Source organism: Telmatherina bonti, assembly GCF_933228915.1.
Source record: "Telmatherina bonti genome assembly, chromosome: 8".
Classification (NCBI taxonomy): Eukaryota; Metazoa; Chordata; class Actinopteri; order Atheriniformes; family Telmatherinidae; genus Telmatherina; species Telmatherina bonti.
This window is the reverse complement of record NC_136626.1, coordinates 24719712-24729700: the sequence shown is the minus strand read 5'-3', so window position 1 is coordinate 24729700 and position 9989 is coordinate 24719712.

The window sequence follows — 9989 nt, the reverse complement described above, 5'->3', positions numbered from 1 at the left end:
CCCAGTTCATTTTACACGCAGACTGAGTTGCCATATTTAAAATTTGGACAAGATCTGGTGTTTATTTTCATTTATAATCTAATCAGCAAAGGCATTTGTTTCCATTTCACTGGTTTCCAGTCCATTAACCTGCAGCTGTTTGCCTTTGAAACTTAATTACCAGGAAGGAATGTATTGCACTTGTTGATGTGTTTGCAAGTCTATTACTGTACCATCGATGTTTAATTGTGCTCACATGTTTTCACTGAGCTTCTGATGAAGTTTTTTTTTTTTTTTTAAATCAAGAATGCACAACCAGACTGCAGCTGTAATTAATTAGCAGTGATTGGCTGGTGGCAACCATAATTACATTAGTTAAGATTAGCAGAGAGACATGAGGGATGAGGAGTTGATACAGTTGGTGGTGACGACAACGCCGACGATTAACAGAAATTCTGACCTTGATGGGCCAAAGTGAGTTTTTCTGTCCTAATTGGTAATTCTAATGGTCCATTATGGCTGTAGAAACAGTTGTTGTGAGCAGTCTGAGGAGGTATCAACATCTCTCTCACATCCAGCTTCCAGTCTCTTGGCATTTCCGTGTTGTGTTTGACAGTAGCTCTGTGCTTATGGGGCCCTGCGGCAGGGGTCTCGCTGGATAATGGTACATTTCTTTCAAGCACACCAAGGAGAGAGTCCTGAAGCAGCTTATCTGGCCGCTAGCCATCCTCACCACTGCCACCAGTGACCCAGCTGAGGGATTTTCATATTTATATATTTACACACACACATGCACACTTTGCTCTCGCCAGGGGCTTCGTGTCATTCCCTCCAACCCCGCTCGTCTTGTGAGACGATACACATTTATGTGCAAAAGGAAAACGTGTCCCGCTGTGGAATAGTAGTGACACGGAGAGGTAAACAAACATCAGGTGCGTCGCTGGAGGCCACGTGTGACAGGGCCTCTGTTAGGAAACAGTCTAAGGTCCTGTTACAAACTGAAATGATGTCATGGCGAGCGGAGGCGCATAGGAATTCAGGTTCTAGTTATTAATTCACACGAACAATAATCAGGAAAGGTGTAGCAGCGTTTCTGTGCCGTGTGTTTACACAGGGAGAATGGCACACTAACACATAGTGGCATACTGTAAAAGCTGGACTCATGCAGACCACCCATCTCACTAGCCTCTGGGCCTCGTGTCTGTTTGAGTATCCAGATTTAGATCGCACAGACTTGGGTTTTATCTTATGGAGACCGAGAGCAGATACAGACCTCGTATAACAGGAGTGTGGATTTAACCCTGCAGTGAGCTCAACCTGCACAGGCAAAACCCTCTAAATCAGCCTTTACAGTGTCGGGATGGTCATGTTCAAGTGCTAAAGTAGTTTTTAAATGACACTTTAACAGCATTTTTGTGGAACCCAAACTAAAGAGTTTGACTTGCCTCTAAATCAACTACACTAAGTACACAGTCACTCACATCCAGCGTGGTAAAAATGTTGTATATCACTCAGAACTTATTAAAAATTCCTGTTCACAAAGTTACTCCTCTGTCACTGTGCTAAAAAATCACTCATAGCGTTGCAACAAATGTTCTTCTTGGCTTCTAGTGTTTATTTTAGGCTATATTTTACAAAGTAATGTCTATCAAACACTTAAGACCAAAAGCAGTACATCTCAATACTGAAGCAATGCTGAACATACGTGAACCAAGCTGCCACATTCTTACCATTTGTGAAGCGACTGAAAGGGACCACATGGATAAGTGGTTGGCCTGGGTTTATTTGGCAGCCATCTGGTCCCTCCTGGAAAATACAGGTATGTTGTCTGCCTGTGCCAGAAATGTGCCGAGCGAGACAGAATAGTGAATGAAGGGGAAGGAAAATGTTAGTGTAGATGCTGCCGGTCCAAGAAAGACAGAGTGGATCGTATTCGTAAAAATCTGCAGACTTCTGTGAAGAGAACAATTCTGGCAAGATATAACTGGGAAGGTTAAAGGAAAGAAATACTCTCCTATTTACCTCAGCAATTAAAGTGGTTAAAGAAAATGTACACTGTGACCAAAGTAATTAGGAAAAATGGTGCATATGAGGCATGCTGAATAGCTAGGTGGACAATTTCACTAGAAACACCACAATTTGTTACATCACACAGGAAATAAAAAAGGAATATGGAGTCCAGATTTAAACTCCTGGATATTTTGTCATTGTTGGAAACCACACCACTCTGAGAATGCCTGATCTCGTCTGATCTCAGAAGACAAACAGGGTTAGGCCTGCTTAGTACATGGAAGGGAGGCCTGGGAATATCAGGTGCTTTAGGCTGTAGGCTGCACGGCGGTGGCGTAGTGGTTAGCACTGTGGCCTCACAACAAGAAGGGTTGCTGGTTTCAGCCTCGGCTGGGGGAAGGTTTGAATGGTGGCCTTTCTGTGTTGAGTCTGCATGTTCTCCTAGTGTGTGCATAGGTTCTCTCCAGGTACTCCGACCTCCTTCCACCATCCAAAGACATGCATGTTAGGTTAATTTGTTAGTTTAAATTGTCCCGAGGAGTGAGTGTGAATGGTTGTTTGTCTCTCTGTGTTTTTGCTCTGCGATGGACTGGTGACCTGTCCAGGGTGTACCCTGCCTCTCTCCCAATGAATGCTGGGATAGGCTCCAGCTTCCCCACGACCCTGAATTGGACAAGCAGTTAAGAAAATGACTGACTGACTACTGGAAAGTGGCTGAACATTATATTTATTTAGCATGGTTTAAGTCTGATGATACTTTTCACAGCATATTTGCAGTCTGACATTACTGTTGCCCAACAAATCCTGTGAAAACAGTTCAAATAAAGTGCAGCACATTCTTAAAGAATGGCTTCACCTAGTAACAAATAATAACAGTAATATAAAGTTATATAGTAATGATACTGAGCCATATCAGCCCCTTAATGAGAATCTTACAGTTTTTCATGTAGATTTAACAGCATATAATCTGAAGCCTTTTCCTGGGACACCCTGCAGACTGGAGTCCTGCAGCTCTGCAGGACATTACATCCATACTGCTGTGTAGGAAAATATGTTACTATCTTCTTAGGTAAATATGAAAGAATTGCTATAATTTTGTCAATTGAAGGGGGCTTCATGTGAAGACTGTTAAGTGGAGAATTTATTCGGAAAAACACAACAGGAACATTTCTCAAACATTTTAAGGTGTTAATTTAGGTTTGAACTGGTGTTCTGATCTTCTCCAGTCGGATATGCGCCAGTGCCGTAATGCTCAAAATGCACCTTAGAAAAATAAATCCAATTAGACTTTTTTGGGATATACTGGATCAGTAAACTGGTCCTAACTGTTTTGTTGAAATTTTCTTTTTCACATTAAGCGATAATACAAAAAGTCCTGTATAGACTTCCAGCCTCCACCTCATGTAGGTCAACACCCTGATCAGATCAACATGGAACTGTCATCACTTCTAAGCTGAGCCATGCCCCTACTGCTCATCTGTGAGCTTTCAAGACAAACAGACTAAGCTTATACACTAAATAACCTCCTGAAGGTAAATATCACACACAAAGTGTGAGACAAAACTAGATTTTCTGCAGGTCTAAAGATGAAAATAATTTCAAGTTATAATTGAAGAATCTTTTAATCTTGAATGACCCTGACTTCTCCATACACTATAAAAACATGGGTGTTAGGGTAATTGATGTTTCTGAATTCTTCCTTGGGGTGAATTGTTATCTGGAAATAACTTCTGTCTGTATTACCTATTAGGCGGACTGGTGACCTGTTTATGATGTTTCCCACTTCCCACCAAGTAGCTGCTGGGAAAGGCTCCGGCTCCCATATGACACTGTATTGGCATATGGATGGATGATTGACATACTGCAGTTCATACAATGATCATAAAAAGATCATAAAAAAAAGCCGTTTTAAATGCACCAGTTTGAAAAGTTTCACAAAAATCTGTCCCATTAAGGCCCCGCAACAGTTCTCATAAAAGAGTTGTAATTTGAGCTGGAAGAATTACTTAGCTGCATGTGTGTTGGGACAAAAATCTGTTCACACTGTAAGGAAAGACAGACCAGCAGAATCTTTACTTGCAAAGCTCAGCAGAATAACAGAATGTGAACTGAGGATACAGTTGTTCTGCAGAAGTATTAGGGCTATGTAATCTTTTTAGCAAGGTCAGTTTAGCGTGCCATGAGAAGAGCGCGTTCTGTGTGGACCTACTGATAACAGGTGCAGCCACAATGGAAGATTCACAGAATATGTGTTTGCAACAGAAAGTAGTTACAACTATGAACTTTATTTTCTTCTAATGATATAATAATAAGTCACCCAGAAAAAATGTTTTGAACTTTTGTGTTTTTACAGTAAACTGTCACACAGCATACAGTGTGAACACAGAAGCTGCTGACGTGCTGTTAAAAGCTAGATATAGATCAAATCATAGTTAGATCTGGTACATACATTTTATTAATTTTTTTTAAATTTCTTAAAAGACTTCTTTTTCTTTATTAATAAAAAGATATCAATGAAACAAAACAAAAAAACTCTAAGCATAACTTTGAGATGTGCCTAATTCTTCTGTTTGGCAAATGTAACGTCCAGTTGATGCTTTTTGATGTCAGCTGAGAGCCTTTCAGCTCTTGTTAGGGAGAATTTCTATTTCCTTCTCACAAAATACTTCTAGTTTTAAGATTTTCTTCTGTTGTTCTTTTCTTTTGAGCTTTATCTACAACTTTATGGCCATTAAGCTTGAGAACAAGCAGGAAACTTCAAAACCTTCACATTGCTGATTTGGGGTTGGCCCTGAACACATTCCTCTTTTCTTGCCTTTTTATTTCACTTAATCCATTCATGCTTGAATCAGTGAAATATCCCTGTTCCACTGGCTGCATCACATGATCCACCCACTGTGGTCTACTCTTGTTCTTATTGGAGATTCTTCTCACATTTGTTTTGAAATGAATACAAATCTTAAATCAAAAAGTTCTATTTCAACTTCAGTCTTTAATGCATCAGGCCTGTTCAGAGGTTCACCCTAAAAGGTCTTGCACTTAACTTTGTGGAGAGGATGGAAGAAATATTTTCTGTTCATGTCTCTTTAACAAGTATCATATTTGTGCATGCCTGACCACATTATTTCACTGGAGGTCATGTTGAGGTTTTGCCTTTGTTGCAATCTTATGAGCTGTTCTGAAAATATTCTTATCCACCCAGACCTCAGCAGGGACTCCACTGCTCTCTGCTGAAAAACCTTTATTATTTACAGCACAAAATGACACTGAACGATACTGTTACTTTGCATACAAACCTCCTTCAGCTGTGGGAGTGTTAGTTACTCATTTCTTGCAGTACTGTGCTTTGGCTGATAGAAACTCTCCTGGAAGCAAAGTATTTTCTAAAGTTGTAGAACTAGCATTTTCTGACCTTTACAAACAACAGTGAGCACTGGACTTTAGGTTTATCAAGGTGAGAGTGTTAGCTAGACATAAGTATCTATTGGAGCCCAAAAATCTGTCTGGTGATTGGTTGTTTGTCTTTTGTTACCAGCCACACATGAATTTTGAGGACACTGGTGTTTAGAGAAATTTCTTAAATATAGAAACACCTACAAAACAATTGAAAAACACTTTGTATTCAGATTCCTGCCTTGTTAAAAGTATAGAACTATTTGTATAAAATTACATTTAAATTGCAAAAAGTAACACTCCCCACACATAGTGGCCTACGTCTGAGTCGTGTTATATTAGGAGATCAAAATGGTTGACTCATTAATGTGTAGATAACTTCTGTAACAGGCTGAGAAAATCTTAATTACACTGTGCACTACTTGATCACTTAGCATTAACATCAGCCTTTTTGATTCGAATCCAAGTGCTCGGAAAGTCCGCTTCATTTGGGGAAATGTGAATTTGCCAAAAGAAAACTGATTCGGATCAAAGAAGTAGACTCAGTCTGCCTATAAACGCAGTATTTGGACCGTTTCTAGTGGACCAAATACAGAAAGTGGACTACAAAAAAAGTCACTTCCTGCGTTTCACATAGCATTGCATTGTGGGTAAACACATAGCAATCAAATTAATAGTCCTCTGCATCATCTGTTGCTCATACTCTATTGTTGCATTTCTGCATTATATTTGCAAAAGTCAAAAAATAAAAACCCAAAACAGCGAGAGTTTCGTCTCCATGTTTAGCTAGCAAGTGGAGGAAATGGAATTTTCATCTTCACATGTGTCTTGTTCTCTCTTTTGCTAAATACTAGTGCAACGCCACCTTTGGTGAGAATGGGGATGTATTATTCTAATAGTTTGGCTTGTTTGACCAAAGTGCTGCATGAACACGATCTCGGTCTGCATTGATACACCCCCTACAACAGAGCGAAGTCCCCTATCGAACCGAGTCTTGCAGACTATCCTGATGTGAATGCTTCCTTAAAATCCCAACAGATGGAGCCATGTAATGTATCAGGGGTGTCCAAACTCAATCCCCGAGGGTGGCTGTCATGCAGGTTTTCAATATTTTTCTGCTCTAAAACAACTGATTTAGATCAAATAGATCCAACATGTAACCCATGTCTCCAAATAATCTGGGAGTTTTTCACTGCTCCCCACCGCAATCACATGCCCTGCCACAAGTGGCGCTATCATAAAAATGGCTGCGGCCTCACTAACATCCTGTCACCATTGCCCTGCTCCACGGCTGGACTCGTGTGCTGGATGACTCCACAAACTCCGCCAGAACTCCCTGAAAACTAAACCAAAGCTTTTCAAACTCAATGGTCAGGTTTTTACCAACATACATATGACAAGTGATCAATTAACCAAACCTAACATGCGTGTTGGGATATCCAGAGAGATCCCACACATACATGGAGAGCATGCAAACCTTCCTCCATCCAAGGCTCAAACCAGAAACTTTCTTGCTGTGAGGCCGCAACATACCTGTCAAGTTTCCCGTTTTGGCTATGAAACTCCAGTTTTTTACCCATCTTTCCCGCATCATTTTCATGAAAATTTTCCGCATTAAGATACGGGGAAAAAATAAACCGACATGAGGAGACAGATCCCTTACCCCCTGAGAAGAACATGCAGCAGCCATGTTGCCAGATAATTTCCCTTATTTTAAAATCCATAACTTGACAGGTACAGGCTGCAGTCCTAACTACCACACCACCATGCAACCTGGAGTTCTGCACAATGACTCATCAATTTGAATCATGTGTGTTGGAGCAGGGATACATGGAAAACTTGCAGGATTGTTGTCCTTAAGGACTAGAGCTGGACATCCCTTTTCAGCACTTTTTTTTAGTTCATAACTTACACCTAATTATTATTTTGCCAGCTGCCTTTGTGGTTGAAAACATTAGTCTTTCAACACTGTTTACATTTTATGAAAAAGAAGTAAAAGTCATGAAACCATCAAGTGCAATAACTATGCAAATTCATACAATGTAGGATCACATTAAGCAAACAATTATTTATGTACAGTTTTTATTTAACTTTTTGTATTCGATGACCAGTTTGGTTGTAATATGCAGTTCATTAGAAGGCTCAGCATAAACTGTTTTTCAAAACGTATCATTTACATGTACTGCGCTTTTTTCATTTTATGCCCCTGCCTGGTTCCCCTCTTGAAAAAATTTCCAGACTCGCCCCTGAAAATTTGCATAAACGTTGCAATATATTCAGTGCCAAGTTGCCAAAGTTCCACATTTTTCACCAAGGTGTAGTTAATTAAAGAGAAAATACCTAACAAGTACATCTAGTTTTGACACTTAAGTGCATTACTTGACAAAGCTTATGTAGTGAGTTATGTTCCATCCCAGGTTAAGGACGATGAGCCGTTCTTCCTCCCCAGTCAGCAGCGTTTAGAGATGGCCCGGAGTTTACTGAGTAACAGTGACATCGTGTGGCAAAGAGACTCAACTGCACACTGACTGCAGAACATGGCGACTTTAGCACACACTGTACGGGGTTTTCTAGTTTGGTAAGAACACACCACAAATTCCCTCCACATTTCACGCTGGAATTTAAAAATCGTAATCTCTTGGTTTTCTTTCTAAATGCTGAACAGCAAGTAATTGAGCCTTCTTCAAAAAAAACAAAAAAACTGTTTCAACCCAGATTTCTGCCCAAGTCAAAATGCCAATTTCTGTCGTTACCGAACCATATTTTACTCCCATAATCACAACTTAATACAGACAAATATGTAAAGTAGTGTTAAAGATGCAACAACACTGTTTAGTGGGGGTTGCGTTACCTCTCCTGGACAGCAGGTGGCAGCATAATGCAGTGTTCTAATTTGTCTGCGATTCTTCTAGCAAAATCCTTGAAGAGTATCAGACATTGCTGTAACATTTATGAGGTTTGATATGGGAGTTTATTTGCAAAGGACACTCACCATATTCAATCATTTATATTCAGCTTGTATCAAACAAGAGAAGAGGTGTTTCTGATAGAACTGGAATCATTTGCTGGAGAAAACATAAAACACAACATGTATAACATTTCTTGTCTTTTTTCTACAAAACAAACGAACAAAAAAACATTTGTTGGCTTCTTTTCCCTGATGTAAGTGAATGAACATATATATTAACTCCTTAACTGCTCTCTCCAGCACTCAGGTAAAGTGGAGACCCACAGCAGTGGCTGCATACTTCTCACAGGAGAGCATCACTCTGCTGTGTGAGATGAGTGACAGCGCACGCAGAGTGCTGTCAGTAGCATTTGCAAGTCAATGCTCAGATTTAACCTCTTCACTCTGCCTTCAGAGTGGATCCACTGCCTGCATTCGAAATCAGCCTTTGAAAAATGCACTTTTGCTAGAAAAATGTTGAGAATAGGAAAAAAATATGGAGAATGTGCACCATCACATTGAGGATTTCTTTTCTCTGTCACATACAAAGTTGCCATTTGGCAAGTAGTTCATTGGTACTTCTGTGGGCACCATATTGCATTTCATATTCAAATTGTGCAAGTGACTTTAGTTACACTCATTGAGGAAGTCAGACAAATTTATTCCACCTCACTGCAGGAAATCACTCTGTTGTCCTGTTTTATGACATCTATCTTACTTATTCACGATGGATGGATGGATGGATGGGTGGGTGGGTGGATGGATGGATGGATAGATAGATAGATAGATAGATAGATAGATAGATAGATAGATAGATAGATAGATAGATAGATAGATAGATAGATAGATAGATGAGCTCTTCCGCCCATACCATCAGTCAAGTATACATAAAGTTATAATGAAGTTGTTGCCTTATTTACAAACATAATCATGTGAATGGACTTGTTACTGACCTTTTCTATGTTAACTGTGTGGTTCACAGAGTGGGGGACACTTCTGAGCAGGGCTAACAATGTTACAACACAGCACTGGAATTCCTGAGTTCCCAGATACACATGCCTGTGGGCGTAAATGTGTCAGCGCCTATTTTATGTGTGCATACGTGTGCGTATGTGTGTCACAGAGGGTATTTATTTGTATCCGCCCGCAAGGAGTAGAGGAGGTGTGTGTGTGTGTCTGTGTGTGTGTGCATGTGAGCATAGCTGCTGCTGATGTGGGTCATTACCCCTTCTTTTTCCCCAGGGGCCATGCAGCAGGAGAGGACAGAAGGGGAGAGGATAGATGGGGGTGGGGGGTGCAGAGAGGGATGGGAAAAAATTGGGGGTGGTGGAGGGAGTGTGAGGAGGAGGGTGGGGTTGAGATTGTGTGTGGATGGTGAGGGGGTGGGCGGAGGGGTCCCGGTGGAGTAGAGACCAATAAATCACTGTGCCGTCTCTGCGCTGACACCCAGCTTGTCTGATGAGGGACGGGGGTGGGGTGGGGTTGAGGAGGATGGGGAGGGGGGGGGGGCCCATCATGACAACACTGTGGCCTTGTCTTCACGTCACTCAGGCCCACGCTGGGCAGGAGCCACTCTCAACCCCAACCTGAAAGCACTGGGGAGATGGTGGAGAGGTGGAGGGGCTGGGAAAAGGTGGAGTACTACAAAGGTTTATGACCC